Source organism: Callospermophilus lateralis, chromosome 4 (assembly GCF_048772815.1).
Source record: "Callospermophilus lateralis isolate mCalLat2 chromosome 4, mCalLat2.hap1, whole genome shotgun sequence".
Classification (NCBI taxonomy): Eukaryota; Metazoa; Chordata; class Mammalia; order Rodentia; family Sciuridae; genus Callospermophilus; species Callospermophilus lateralis.
This window is the reverse complement of record NC_135308.1, coordinates 65,626,191-65,642,637: the sequence shown is the minus strand read 5'-3', so window position 1 is coordinate 65,642,637 and position 16,447 is coordinate 65,626,191. Positions and strand designations below refer to the sequence as shown.

Here is a 16,447-nt window from a genome sequence, read left to right as displayed (position 1 = left end):
TCAGGGAGAGTTATTTGTCTTAGTATGCAGAAGTAAGACTTCATATGTTCTAGATGCAAGTCCTTTATTCAACTACATGATTTGCAAGTATTTTCTCATTCTGTGGTTTGTTTTTTTATTTTCTTAATGATCTCTTTTAATTTTGATAAAGATCAATTTATTCCCTTTTTTTCTTTCTTTCTTTATGAAATACACTTTTGGTATCCATATCTAAGAAATCCTAACGAGATAGGGTAGTGCACACCTGCACTCCCAAGTACTAAGGAGACTATGGCAGAAGGATCACAAAGCCCACAATTTCAAGATCAGCCTAGGCAATGTACCAAGACCCCAACTCAAGGCAGGAAGGACAAAAGGAAGATTCTCTCAATTCTAAGTTCTATGAGGTAAAGTTTCAGATTAATGTTTTTGTACAGTACTTTTCTTGAAAAGACTGTCTTTCCCTCACTAAATTATTTGGTTACTTTTGTCTGGGTTTATTTTTTTATCTATCTCTTCCTATACCAATTCCATGCTGTCTTAATTACTGACATTATAGTCACTGACAGATACTGAACATCAAGCAGACATTCTTAAAAAACATGAGAGGGCTTCCTCTACAGATATTAAAACATTCTATAATACTACAGTAACTAAGAAGGTATGGCACTAGCCAAGAAACAGAAAACAATGTAACAAAGGAGAGAATCTGATTTATTACAAAGCAGTAGGGAAAAAAAGGAACTGTCAATAAATGGTGCTAAATCAGTCAACCAGAAGAGGAAAATTTTAACCTCAACTTCTACATCAGAGCATACACAAAAGTCAATTATAGCAGTCCACATAAAGGCATAACAATGACACGCCACAAAATTATTAAAGAGAAAAACTTCATGATTGTAGAGAAAGATGTGGTTTTTGTTGCTGGTGGGTGGTTTGGTACTGAAGATTTAACCTAAGGTGCATTACCATTGAGCTACTTCCCCAGTTCTTCTATTTTAAGATAGCATCTTATGAAGTTACTGAGGGTCTTACTAAGTTGCCAAAGCTGGCCACAGGCTGGGTTAGAAGTCTAGACTGCAAAGATTACAGGTGTGGAGCTGGAGTTGTGTGGCTCAGTAGCAGAGCACTTGCCTCGCACATGTGAGGCACTGGGTTCGATCATCAGCACCACATTAAAAAAAAAATGAATAAACGAAATAAAGATATTGCATCCATCTATAACTAAAAATATATATTAAAAAAAAAGATTACAGGTTTGTGATATTGTACCCAGCAAGAAAGATTTCTTAAACAGAGGCGGGTGCAGTGCATGTCTGTAATCCCAGTGAGTGGCTCAGGAGGCTGAGGCAGGAGGATTTTGAGTTCAAAGCTAGCCTCAGGAATTTAGTGAGGTGCTAGTACCTCAGCGAGACCCTATCTGTAAATAAAATAGAAAAAAAAATGGGCTGGTGATGTGGCTCAGTGATTAAGCACCCCTGAGTTCAATCCCTGGTCCAAAAAGAAAAAAAAAAAAAAGATTTCTTAAACAGGACATTAAAAGCACTAACCAAAAAGGTTCAAATTATTTGGACTACATGAAAATTCAAATCTCTTGTATTTCAAAAATACCATTAAAGAGAACCAAAACAGGGGCTGGAGTTATGGCTCAGTGGCAGAGCGCTTGCCTAGCATGTGGGAGGCACTGGATTCGATTCTCAGCACCACATATCAATAAGTAAAAAATAAAAGGTCCATTGACAAGTAAAAAAATAGTATAAAAAAAGAGAGAGAACCAAAATGGAAAACTACAGAATGAATATTTGCAACACAAGTAATCCAAGGGCTTATATCCAAAACATAAGAAAACTCCTAAAAATTAAATAGAAAGACAAACAGAAAACTAAAGAAGTCTGAATAAGCATTTCCCAAAAGAGGTTTTCCCAAAAATCAAGAGACTAGGTTTTTTGTCCAATGAATCTAAGCAGTATATGCAACCCATCCATTATCACTCAGTGGCTATCTAGACTATCGGCTCCACTGTCCAAGTATTGTGTTCAAGTAACTCTTACATATTTGTTTAATACTACGTCATAATTAGTAAAAATAATAGTAATAATAATAATATAATAAATGATGAAATTGTCCATTCATCACATAATATATCTGGCACCTGTAATCTAAGATAACCAAGATTCTAAGGGTAAAGAACATCAAGTTCAAGGACAGTCTCAATAATTCAGGGAAACCTCATCCCAAAATAAAATGAAAAAAGTCTGGTGATATGGCTCAGTGGAAGAACATTTAACTAGTATACCCAAGGCCTGAGGTTCAATTCTCGGTACAATCAGAAAAAAAAAAAAAAAAAAAAGTGGGCCCAATGGTGATGCCTGTAATCCCAACAATTCAGGAGGCTGAGGGAGGAGGACAAGTTCAAGGTCAGCCTCAGCAACTTACCTTACCAATACCCTGTCTCAAAATAAAAAATATTTTGAGTGATATAGTCAGCCTCAGGTACTGCAATCCCCAGTACCAAAAGAAAAAAAAAGAAACATAGTGGCTTACTTTCCTTCTTTAGTGAACCACGAAAAATGACCGTTCAATAGTTGCTACCCCCTTCTGAAGCAGAGGATTGATCATGTGACTCCTAAACAAAATCTATGAACACAGATTGAAAAGAATCATCAAAACACATAGAAAACACTCATTCAATGCTTGGAACCCAGCATAGGATGCAATACCTCACAAAAAAAATATTCACACCATCAAGGAATAGTAAAATGGAAAGTGGTGGAGAGGGAAAATCAAAAGACCATCCTCCTTTATTTCTGGCTTGAGCAAACAATGATGTCACTGAATGAATTAAGAAACACCAAAGGAAGAGCATACATTCACTTCTGGATGTATTAAGCTTAAGGAACATCCAAATGGAAACAATAAGAAGCAAGCTGGATATATTGGTCCTCAAATTCACGAAAGAGGTATAAGCAGAAGAAAGAAAAACAAACACTTAGCAGATGAAGAAAAATGAGGAGGGGATGATATGACCCCCCAAAATTCAAACATTTAATGAACAGGTAGAGAAAGAGTCAAAAGGTTTTTGAGAAAGAGAGTCCAGGAACCAGCAAGAGAAACAGAAGCATACTCTGAAGACCCCCAAGAGAAAAGAGAGCTTTAGGGCTGGGGATATAGCTCAGTTGGTAGAGTGCTTGCCTCACATGCACAAGGCCCTGGGTTCAATCGAAAGGAAGAAAGGAAGAAAGGAAAGGAAAGAAAAGGAAAGGAAGGAAGGAAGGAAGAAAAGAGAAGAGAAGAGAGCAGAGCTTTAAAAAGGAAGGAAAAATCAACTGTCAAAAGCTGCTGTGGTAGGCAGTCTGGAAAATGGCTCTGAATGATCTCTGCTTCACAGTGTTCATGTCATTGTGAAATTCCACCTTCAATGTGTTGGATCTAATGATATTCTTGTAATGAACACAATGAAGCAATAGTGATAGCACATCACTTCCAAGATTAGGTTAAAAAAAGACTCTGGCTAATATCTCCTCTCTCCTCTCTTTCACCACAAAGGTCTTGATATAGGAGAAGCAAGGTGCCATGTTGTAGTAATCCTATGCAAAGACTGACACAGCAAAGAACTCCTTTCTCCAGTAAATATCCCACAAACACTCCAGTAGCCACATGAGTGAACCTGGAAGTAGAGTGGAGTTAGCTCTAAGATGACTGAGGCCTTAGTCAACACCTCTCCAGCCTGATGAGAGACCCTGAATCATAGGTACAAACCACATCCAAATTCCTGACCCATAGATACTATGAAACTATAAATGTTCTGTTATTGTTAAGTTTGGGGATCATATGTTAGGTACCAATAGAAAACTACCACGACTGCTAAGAGGGTAAATAATAGGACACAGAAAAATAGCCACTGGTGATGTTCAAATTTCATATTTTCATTGGCTACTAGTGGGAGCAAACATAAAACAGAAATAGGCTGAGAAAAAAAAAATCAAAGGTGAAGAAATGGAGATATATAGCAAATGTAGAAAATTCTTTCTAAGAAGCAGTATGGAGAATCCCTGGAAAACTTGGAATGGAACCACCATTTGACCCAGCTATCCCAACTCCTTGGTTTATACTCAAAGGACTTAAAAACAGCATACTATAGGGACACAGCCACATCAATGTTCACAGCAGCACAATTCACAACAGCTAAATTGAGGAAACAACCCAGATGCTCCTCAGTAGATGAATGGATAGGGAAACTTTGGCATATATACACAATAGAATATTACTCAGCATTAAGAGAGAATAAAATCATGGCTAAGTGAAGTAAGCCAATCCCAAAAAACCAAAAGCCTAATGTTTTCTTTGATATGAGAACACTGACTCATAATGGCAATGGGGCGGGGGGGGGGGGGGGGGCACAGCTGGGAGTATGGAGGAACTTTAGATAGAACAAAGGGGAGAGAGGGGGCTTGGGGGTAGGAAAGACAGTGGACTGAGTTAGACAGTATTACCCTAAGTACATGTATGAAGACATGAATGGTGTGAAAACACTTTGTGTACAACCAGTGACTTGAAAAATTGTGCTCTATATGTATAATATGAAATGAATTGCAATCTGCTGTTGTATATAACAAATTAGAATAAATAAAGAATTTAATTAAAAAAAGAAATCAAGCTGGAAAATGTCTTCTCACTCTGCAAAAATAAAAAAGAAAATTCTTTCAAAGAAGTTTGGCTACAAAGCAGAGAATAACAGAACACTAAAGTATGAAGCTGGAAAAGTTCTATTAAGATAAAGACTTTTTAAGTTTAAATGAAGATAATAAAAGCCAATATAGTAGAAACTATACTCTCATGGAAACTCCTTTAAAAAGTCTCAATCTCCTCAAAATTTCCTCATTAACTCTGACTTAACTGAAAACTGGCTTTCTAATTCAAGACACCTCTTGCCATGTAGCCCTTTCAAGGGAAGCTATTTGGTCTCTCACAGGCCATACCCAATACTGGAAAATGAAGCTAGTACCTTTCTTTCTCCCAATGACACTGACAGATCATTATTCCTCAACCCTCACAAAAATCCTTACTCTTATTTTTTTTTTTCTTTGCAACCAGGGATTGAACTCAGGGGCACTCAACCATGAGCCACATCCCCAGCCCTATTTTGTATTTTATTTAGAGACAGAGTCTCACCAAGTTGCTTAGTGCTTCACCATTGCTGAGGCTGACTTTGAATTCTCGATCCTCCTGCGTCAGCCTCCTGAGCCACTGGGATTACATGCCTGCGCAACCACACCAGGCAAAATCCTTATTCTTAACTCTGATGCTAGTCAGCAACACAGTCTTCTACCTCCACCTCTTCACTATGACCTGATAACCACCTGGACACTCTCCACACCATTACATGGTCAACAACTTAACAGTTGTCACAATCCTCTATGCCACACCACTCCTGCTACTCATTCTGCTCATTTCAATACACACATGGGTGGGTCATCTAACATCAGATCCTTGAATTCTTCATACCCAATAGCAACTGTTTTCTGGATCCAGCCACTCCATCAGGTGTGAATTCACTTAATAGAACTATTTTACATTCATTCCTCAAATATTTACTAAGTACGTATTATTTGCTCAATAGAGAACATAACAGTTGCTGTCCTCATGAAATCCTATCTTTACTTCATATTTTCTAAAAAGAAAGCATGAAATAAAACTATCAAGTCTAGCCAGGACCGGTGGTGCACATCTGTAATCCCAGTGATGCGGGAGGCTGAGGCAGGAGAACTGAGAATTCAAGCCAGCCTCAGCAACTTAGTGAGGCCTAAACAACTCAGCAAGACCCTGTCTCTAATAAAATATAAAGAAAGGCTGAGGATGTAGTTCAGTGGTTAAGCGCCCCTGGGTTCAATCCCTGGTACCAAAGAAAGAAAAGAAACTATCAAGCCTACAAAACCAGAATTACTGTCCAATGTGACTTAATGAATCCATGTAAGATTCTAATAATCATTATTTCTTTTGAAAAGAGCACAAAAACTTACCTTTCAGATAATCTATCCTAAAATAATAACAAAGTTCAATATTAGATTGGAAGATAAAATATATTGTATATTCATGTAATATTAGAATAGCTAAAGGCCATATTATTGCACAGAATGTACTGGGAGGTAAAACAAGAAACTGGAATAGTGATGGTCTTCAAGGAAAAAGAGATGGGAAAAAGACTTCTTCCCCAATATTCTTTTCTATCTTCTGATTTGGTACATATACCTAATTTTTATAAAGTTAAGCATACGTAATAGAGATTATAAACACCGTGTACATCTCCTTCTTACAAGTACATAGTTGCATTGCCTATTTTGTTCTGAAAAAAATGAAGTAATTTTTAAAAAAAAATTTTAGCTGTTTTTTATTTATTTATATGTGGTGCTGAGAATCGAACCCAGTGTCTCACACATGCTAGGCAAGTGCTCTACCACTGAGCCACAACCACAGCTCCTAGAATGAAGTAATTTTTAAAAACCAATCTAGGGGACAGGTACAGTGATGTATGCCTATAATCCCACTACTTGGGAGGCTACATCATGAGGATCAAAAGTTAAAGGCCAGACTCCACAACTTAGCAAGACACTGTCTCAAAATAAAAAAGGACTTGGAGTGTGTAACTCAATAGTAAAGGGCCTCTGGATTCAATCCCCAGTACTGGTGGGGAAAACAAACCAATTCCAGGGAAAGTAAAAATCTAAAATGTTCTTAATATTTGTCTCATCTAACACTAAAATATATTTAGGGACTGGGTTTGTGGCTCAGTGGTAGAGCACTTGCCTAGCAAATGTGAGGCACTGGGTTCAGTTCTCAGCACCACATAAAAATAAATAAATAAAGATACTGAGGGGCAGGAGTTGTGGCTGTGGTAGAGTGCTTGCCTACCATATGTGGGGAACCGGGTTCGATCCTCAGCACCACATAATAAATAAAATAAGGATATTGTGTCTACCCACAACTAAAAATTATATTTTAAAAAAAGATATTGTGTTCATCTACAACTAAAAAAAATTTAAAATAAAATATATTTAGTCATCTATTGCTAGATATCATAGTCAAGCAGAATTCTCTTACTCAACACTCTGACACATCTTTAAACGATGACACAGTTGATCATTCCACCCTCCTTGAAAACTTCCTTTCCTCCACTTCCACAACATCACACTCCCCGAGTTCTCCTCCTTATTCACAGATCTCTTTTCAGTCTGTTGGGTTACTCTTCATTCCTCCAGTGTATCTAGAAGGTAAGTCCCATGAAAGTAGAGGTTCCTGTCAGCTTTGTTCACTGCTGTATGACCTAATGGCTAAAAGAGTACTTAGAACCATCCATATTAAGTAACTGTAGAATGAATGAATCAGTCAGTGCCCCAAGGCTCAGATGTCTCCTCTACCTCAATTCATTCCCCTGATGATCTCAACATCTCTTCACTTTACATGTGTCAGCTGAAAATAGACAAATTCTTCACTCAGCCTAGACATTTTTCCTAAACTTGTGTTTTCCCCAAACATGCTCCACCAAATGCCACCTCCATCTCAGTTACTGACAACCTCATTCTTCTAGTCTTTCAGGCCAAAAACTTGAGTTATTCTTTACTCTTCTGTTTTGCTCACATCCCACATCCAACCACCAGCAAATACTATAGGTCTACCCTCAAAACAGACCCAAACTTCAACCACTTCTCACATTTCCTCTGGCTATCACCTGGGTCAGAGCCATTCTCATCTACAACACTGTAAAAGAACTTCCTGACTAGTGGCCTTACTTCTCCACAGCACCCCTGCTCTAAAGTCCCACCACAGTCAGAGCCATTCTTTCACAGCATAAGTCAGATTATATCAATGCTCCACAGGAGTTCCCATACCTTACTCAATGTCAAACTTAGAAGCCCTCCTAGTCTACATGCCTCCTGCACCCTCATCCCCATTCCCTATTCTTCTCTCTTGCTTCATTTCTCTTCATGGCACTTACTAGCATCTAAAATTCATTTACTGGTTTATTTACATACTTTACCATCTATTTCCTCACTTAAGATAAAAGCTCCGAGGTGATCCAGATTTTTATCCACTTTGTTCACTGCTATACTGCCAACACCTAGAATACCTTGGTAATACATGCTTAATATGTATTTATTAAGTGAACAAATAAATGAATAATGTTCATGGTAAAAACATCAAAAGATGTTAGTGAACCAACTAATTATGTGCCAGGACTGTTGTAACTATAGAACTAACTCATTTGACCAACCTAAGAAGTTAGGTATTATTGCTTTTATTCCCACTTTGCAGAGGAAGAAACTGAGATACAGGCTAAGGGTAAGAAACGGAGGTTAAACAGTCTGCCTTAGGTCATACAATGGCAAGGTCGGGATTTGAACTCAGGCACAGTGACTCCAAGAGCACACAATCCAAGACATGGAAAGACCTGAATAGCCATAGATAGAATCACATTATAGCCTATGACATGACTATGTTAAAATTATTTTGCATTTCTCTGAAAACTGATAATCAGTGTACTGATTATTTGACAAATCACAATATTTTGCTCCCTGATCTTTCTGTCAATGTTTCTAATACACTACACATAAAATGTACATTTAACAGCTCTCATGCTACTTCTAAAAGCATAAACATAGTATGAAACAGAGTGCTGTTAACATGAGAACGTTCATTTTAAGTTTCCAATACTAATGTTTAATTAACAAACTGGCACACTAATCTGAGGATTTAGCAATAAAGAACAAAAAACAACTTATCAGATTCAATGAGGAATCACAAGGAATGACTAGTAAGCAATATTTCTTAAATAATAAAACGTAGCAGGCACAGTAATGCACACCTGTAACCCCCACAACTTGGGAGGCTAAGGCAGGAAGACTACAAGTTCAAGTCCAGCCTGCACAACTCAGTGAGACCTTGTCTCAAAATAAAAATTTAAAAATGGGTGGGGGACATAGTTCAGTGGTAAGATGCCCCTGGATTCAATTCCCAGTAGCTCCCTTTCAAAAAAAATTGTAGGTTTTTTTCCTCAGGCATAAGAAATTCTTATTACTACATTGCTTCTAAATTGGACTTTCCCCCAAAATACATGATTTCATCCTTACAAAGTGAATAATCACACCTCACATCCAACAATGCAGAAGTCACTTTAGAAGTATATACACACAAGCTTCAGCCAATATCTTAGTTCATATTTGTCCCAATTAATTAGGTCAATGTATAATATAAAAGCCAAAATGAAATATGTGGATTTTAAGTTCTTCCAATTCATCTAAAATCAAAATCAGTCACTATACCAAATTATAATTCAATCTGTCCGAACACTTGCTTAATATTTAATTTACAATCAAAAATTGAAACACACATTCTCAATAGATTTATTATATACTGTTTCCTCTAAATCTCTTTAAGCAGAAGTATTTGCTAGAGGAAAATTGTCTGCTCAGTAAGTAGGCATTTAAAAAAAGCAACGATCTGCAACTACTGTAACTAATCTGTATATTTCTCTCTTAGGTTCCAGGAAAGCACTTCCCTGGCTATTTTCCCAAATAAATTGGGTAAGCCTTGGGAAAGTCACTGCTTAAATTCCATCTCATGACGGTTTCTCTTCCTCCATAAATGAATTATTGAGAATCATGCCTACTAACACCCATTATATAATTCATGTCTATCAAATGACCTGTTTTCTGAAGCAGAAATAGCTTAAATAGCTTAACTGATAGGTAAGATCACTGAAATTTAACAGGAAGCAGGCATCCAGAAAAGATTCACGTTTACTGTCCTAAGTTGTGGAACATCAATGTGAACAACACTCAACACTGTTCATTCAGTAACATCTCCAATAACGTGAGACACATGCTCCCAAAATGTTGTTAGAGCATTTCAAAGCACCTAACCTTAAGAACATATCTCAGAAATTGTGTGACCTACCTTTAAAAAAAATCCATTTCATTTTTAAAGTGTTTAATAAATACTTAAATACATCTACAATTGAGAAATAAAAACAATCTCCAAGAATTCAGTGCTGAACACAAAATTTCTAAATGTCCAGGTCTACTGAAAAACAAGCTGTAAAAAACAGCTGTGCTTCGAAACATTTAAGGGTTTTTCATACAATTACCTTAAAAAAAAAAAAAAACTGTTCAAATTGTTCATTTTACCCACTCAAAGCAGTCAACAACAACCACCTGCAACTACTACTCCGAAAGATGTCTTTCAAAGCAATCATCTGAGTCTCAGGCCTCCTCTCAAGAGGCCAGAATAAAGACTTTGAAAAAAAATATTTTAAGTGGTATAAAGAGATCTTTTAGGCACAGAGGAAAGAAAACTGGAAGACAACACCTTTAAGGAATTATGAGTAAAAGAGACCTATTTCCTAAAGGTTGGTGCCAGAATGAAGTTATTTAAACCCAAGATCTCCCCTCTTCTTGGGTGTGAAACTTCAGATCCATCGACGCTCACAATTTACCCAATCCAAAGGGAATTCTCTTCCCTACCCGACCCCCAACCCACCCCGTCAGGAAAAGAAAATGAAACAACCAAGACGCTAAAGTAGAAATGTGAGATTTAGTGCAAAGCTTCTCCGACTAGCTCGAAGGCAACATCCAAAGCTCATCTCCTTTTTGAAATAAAACCTTTCATCTTCTACCTCACCCCCCCCAAAAAAAAATCATCTTCAATATTTTACATCAACCATCTAAACCAACAGATCCACCCTGACCGCACCCCAACCACAGGGTTCTTTCCCCACTACCTCGCGCGGAACATCACACCTCATACCTCTGCGACCCCCGGTTCTCCCAGAGCCCAGAGCCTCCAGCCCCCACCTCCCACCTAGCCCGAGGTCCCCACCGCCACCGCCTCAGCTCCCGCCCAATCACGAAGCTCGGCTGGGTGGAGCCCGCCGGTGGGCTAGGGTGGGTTGGGGTGGGATCCGCCCTCCCGCACTTCACCATCCCCCCCCCGCCCCGCACAGCCAGCAGTGGAGGGGGAGGGGGTCCCGAAGCCTCACCTACAGCTCCGCCCCTCCCCGGGGGCGCTCTGCCCTGCCCAGCCAGGGCCAGGGGCGAAAAGCCCAGTAGGGGAAGCAGAAGCCTCAGCGCCGGCGACAGGCGGGAAGCGCGAGGTCCCGCCCGACTTCCGAGCTGCCGCCACCGCGGCCGTCTCACCCTCCTCGGGGCTGTTGCTGCCACTGCCGCCCAAGCGCCCCCGCCGCAGCCAGTACCACAGCCGCCGCCGCCGCCGCCACAGCCACGGCGCGGCCCGGGCACCCGCGACGTCACCGCGCCCCCGCCCCCTGCGCGAGACACCTAGACCCGCCCCTAGGCCCGGCCGCGCTACGCGCGTGCTCCTTCCCTGGCTCCCCGCCCTGTTTTCCTTCACCCTCCTGGGAACGCAACGCGGGGTTCGCTGCATCTGGGCGCCTACCGGGGCGCGCCGACACAGGGTCTGGCAAGAAGAGTGATTCGGAGCTACAGTGGTAATTCGACGCTAAAGCCAAGTCGAAGACACGGAGTGTACACACGGCCCTGCGGCCACTGGAGGGGAGCGCCAGGGCGGCTCTGGCAAGAGGCGGTAGGTGGGAGCGAGTCGAGGCGGCGTTTGTCTCCTTCTGCTTGCCGTAGGAAGTGGACTGCTGGAAGCCTAAAGAGCGACTCGCCTCTTTCCCAAACCTTACAGTCGCCCCACCCCCTCCTTCGCGGCCCGTTACAGGAATCCGGCCACCGCCACCACCATAGGGAGTACTTGGGGTTGTCTGTAGGGTCACGGCTGCAGTGGGCAGCCTTTGTCCAAGGGACGTTCGATTTTCTCCTCGCCCTTAGCTTTTGTGCCGCGGAGAGGCAGTGCGCTGCTAAGAAAGACCGGGGCTGTCCACGCGGGCATCGCCGAAGTCCCTCGCCACTGTAGGTGGTTTTCCTTTGGAGATTATTCCAGCACAGGAGAGCGTGGGCGGAAATTAATGTCCGCATGCAGTCCCTGAGCTCTACCAAGTGCTGGACTACGTTACCTGTTTAATTTAGCCCTTACGACACCAAAGGCGGATCTACCGGGCAACCGGTCCCCAGTTTGATGCAACTTAATTTTCTCACGCTGAATTGCAGTCGATTTTCGTTTTGTCAGAGCCATGCTAAGAGGTTTACAGCAGCCATTAATTTAATGTAGATAAACTATCTATAAACCGACAGAGTGATGTGAGTTATATTTATTCCCCGCCTCTCCGTGTTTATTAAGATAACTTAAAATGCCTTTGAGATGAGTGGAATTCAGAGTCATTTCATTCACACCTCCCACCACCATAATTAACTAGTTTACACTCCCTCACAATTTCATTAACATTTTCCCCGTCTGCCTTTAGTCTTCACATTCATTCACCTAATTCTACTGTTTGATCCCGCCCAGGTTCTCTTAATTTTTTTTCCCTCCCAGGATACACTTGAATCACTGCAGCTCTTGGGGACCTGAAGTCTCCCCTTTTAGTACTTCCAACATATGACTACTAATTGTTAGAGGAGGTGCTGCTTGACAAGGTGACTGTAATAGCTGCCGGTAAGACAGGCATCCTAAACTAATTCATTTCCTAGATATCCAGGTACTGGATTTAAAAAAGCTTTTTTTCTCTATTCTTTAACCACTTTCAAGAACTTTCTCATCTCAGCCTCAAAGTCTAACCAAATTTCCCTTACCAGAAGTTTGGACTTGCTTGGATCTGTCCCCCTTTCTTTTTTCCAGTTTATCTTTGGTAATGGCACTATCTGACCTATGGGTGCCCCACCATTGTATTCTGGAAACACTTATTAATTTGTCTGATTCACAGCTGGAAAGGAATTTTGCCTCAGGATGACTCAACTCGGGGTCTGCAGCATTTGGGCGTCTACCTGTGAGACTCAAGTCTCACCCATACCTGATTTAGCTCATACAGACTGAGTATTCTTTATCTGAAATGCCACAACTATAAGTGTTTCAGATTGGGATTTTTTTTTTTTTTTGAATACTTGCATTTGTATAATGAGCTATTTTAGGGAGGGGACCCAAATCTAAATGAAGTTCATTTATGTTTCATATACACATGATACACATCCTGAAGGTAATTTTATATAATATTTTAATAACTGTAAAAACGGAGTTTCTTGGGATTTTCCACTTGCAGTATCATGTTAGCACTCGAAAATTTTTGAATTTTGAAGCCTTTCAGATTTCCAGATTAAGGATGTATCATCTGTATTTTTCTGCTTTATTTTTTTAAGATGGGATCCTTATGTTGCCCAGGCTGGTCTGGAACTCCTGAGAACCAGGGATCCTCCTGCTTCAGGTTCCTAAGTGCTGAAATACAGGCCTGTGCTGCCACACATCCGACTTCATCTGTATGTAAATAAGACTTTGGACTTACAGTTCAGCAACTAAAATGCTCAACTTTTGAGGCGGTTGATATAGGGTAAATAAAATTTTCATGTGAGAAAGACATGAATTTTGAGGATATGGAAGCATAGCATTATGGATTGAATTGGTTTCCCTCAAAACTCATGTTGAAATTTTACTCCCCGATGAAGTCATACCCAATCTGGTATTTTGATGTGACAGCCCCAACAGACCAATATAAATACCGGGAAGAAAGTTAAAAGACAACACAGAATGGGGAAAAGTTTTGCAAATAATGTATCTGCTATTCTACCTACAAAGTACAAATCAAAATTAAACTATAAAAAGATACCCAGGCCTGGAAGCAGACACCTGTAATCCCAGCAGTTTGGGAGGCTGAGACAGGAAGATCATGAATTCAAAGCCAGCCTCAGCAAAAGCAATGCCCTAAGCAACTCAGTGAGACTTGTTCTTAAAATAAAATACAAAATAGGGCTGGGGATGTGGCACAGTAGTTGAGTACCCCTGAGTTCAATCCCCAGTACCAGGAAAAAAAAATAAAAATAAAAAGACTAACCCATTTTAAAAATGAGGAATACTGGATGCAGTGGCACTTGCCTTTAATCCCAGTGATTCTGGAGCCAGAGGCAAGAAGGTTACAAGTTCAAGGCCAACCTAGGCAATGTGTATAGAGACCTGTCTCAAAATAAAATAAAAAGGACTGGGGATATACCTCAGTGGTAGAGTGCTCCTGGTTTCAAGCCCCAGTATGATAAAAAAAGAGAGAGAGAGAGAGAGAGAGCTATTTCTCCAAATATATTCAAATTGTTAATAAGGATGTGAAAAGTTCCTCAACATAGTCATTAGGAAAATCCAAATCAAAACTGAAACAAGATACCACATTAAACCCATTAAGAAGGCTAAAATTATAAAGAAATGTTGGTTAGAGTGTGAAGAATTGGAGCCCTCATATATTGCTACAGGCAATGTAAAATGATGTAGCCATTTTATAAAATAATCTGCCAGTCCTTTGAAAAGTTAAAGTTTATGACCCATCAATTCCACTTCTAACTATATAGCCAAGAAAATGGAAAACATGTCCACACAAAAGTTTGTATGTGAATATCACAGCAGCATTATTTATAATAAATATACAGTAGAAACTAAATCCCTCATGATTTATGAAAAAGAACCCCTAGCTTTTCATTCATTGCTGACTTGCAAGAAAATGAGGGCATTGCCCTTAAAGTCTTAGTGGCCTATAAACAATGATTTTTTTCCTCACTAGATTGGGGATTTGTAACTGTTGGGAGTGGCAGGGGCAAGAGTTGACTGCCCTGGCAGCACTCTAGACACAAGTCAAATTCAAGTCACTTCCACATGTCTCTCATTCAAGGACCAGAGTAAAGGAGTACTATTTTCCTGATGATGAAAGCACACAAGAGACTAAACTACAGAAACTGATGTGAATAGAAGTTCTGTGTGCTCACATTAACAAAGCAAGTCATATAGTTAGGTCCAACATAGTGGTATAAGGAAGTATACTCTGCCCACTCATTCCACAGAGTAGAGGGAGAGAAGAAAAAAGGGAAGAAAAATGACTTGGCCTTACCTTTAAGAAAACTTAATAAAAATTGTGCACTTCACTAATCCATATATCTCAGGAAAAGATACCCAGCAAAGAAAATGAACATGAAGAGAGAGCCTATAGATGGAGAAAATCATGACCAGCTAGCTACTCCTCTATTAGGGGATTAATATTCAGAATATATAAAGAACTCAAAAGATAACCCAATCAATAAGGGAGCAAAAGAACTCAACAAACTTCTCGAAAGAAGAAACACAAATGGCCAACAAATACATGAAAAAATCTTCCAACATTTCTAGCAGAGAGATGCAAATCAAAACTACACAGATTTCAACTTACTCCAGTCAGAATGATATTGATCCAGAATACAAACAATTATAAACTTTGGTGAGGTTGTTGGGGAAAAGAAACACTTAAGGGGCTGGGGATGTGGCTCAAGTGGTAGCGTGCTCGTCTGGCATGCGTGCGGCCCGGGTTCGATCCTCAGCACCACATACAAACAAAGATGTTGTGTCTGCCGATAACTGAAAAATAAATAAATAAATGTTAAAAAAAAAAAAAAAAGAAACACTTAAACATTATTGGTAGGACTACAGACTTATAAAACCACTCTGGAATGCAGTATGGTGATTCCTCAAAAAACAAGGAATGGAACTACCTACCATGCAATCCAGCTGTCCCACTCCTTGTATTTTCCCAGAAGATCTAAAGTTGGCATCAGTAGTGATACGGCCACCTCAATGTTTATAGCAGCATAATTAACAATAGCTAAATTATGGAATCAACAATGGAGTTCTACTCAGTCAAAAAAAGAATGAAATTATGGTGTTTGCCAGTAAATGGATGGAAATGGAAACTATCATGCCAAGTGAAATAAACCAAACTCAGAAACTCAAAGGTTAAGTGTTTTCTGTCATGTGGAAGCTAGAGAAAAATAAAGGAAAGAAGGAGGGAAGGATAGTACAACATGAAGATAAAGGGAAGATCAGTAATTTAGAAGAGAGATTGAGAGGTGGAGTGGAAGGATGGATAAGAGGAGGCAATGCAGAATGAATTATTTGAAACAGGAAATTTCACCTTTATGCATAAGTAAAAAGAACCCATCACATAAATGTATAGATGAGTGAAAGGAAGTCTAGTAAAGTAGAAGAAGGAGAATGGGAGATGGGAAGGAGGACAGGAGGGAAAAGGGGATAATCAAGAACTGGAATTGAATTCCATACATGTATGAATTTTTCAGGATGAACCCAATTACTATGCATAACTATAAAGCTCTAATAAAAATAATATTAATAATTCCCTTATATTTCTTTTTTTTTAAGAGAGAGAGAATTTTTTAATATTTATTTTTTAGTTTTTGGCGGACACACATCTTTGTTTGTATGTGGTGCTGATGATCAAACCCAGGCCACACACATGCCTGGCGAGCGTGCTACCGCTTGAGCCACATCCCCAGCCCTCCCTTATATTTCTAGTTTAGGTTTTCTTTAAATCATTAAGAAA

The 16,447-nt window shown here is 39.7% G+C and overlaps 1 protein-coding gene across 8 annotated transcripts in view; it reads right to left on the bottom strand.

Annotated features, from left to right (window-relative positions):
* Erc1 (ELKS/RAB6-interacting/CAST family member 1) overlaps nucleotides 1-11,574 on the bottom strand; it is a 532,578-nt gene extending 521,004 nt beyond the window's left edge. For 7 of the 8 annotated variants that reach the window (XM_076854009.1, XM_076854013.1, XM_076854011.1 and 4 more), the window contains exon 1: nucleotides 11,012-11,257. The gene's annotated coding sequence lies outside the window, so the exon portion shown is untranslated. Of the gene's footprint in view, nucleotides 1-11,011; nucleotides 11,258-11,427 lie in introns of those variants that run through there. The other variant, XM_076854010.1, reaches the window with a different exon arrangement.
* Between the last annotated feature and the right edge of the window lie 4,873 nt (nucleotides 11,575-16,447).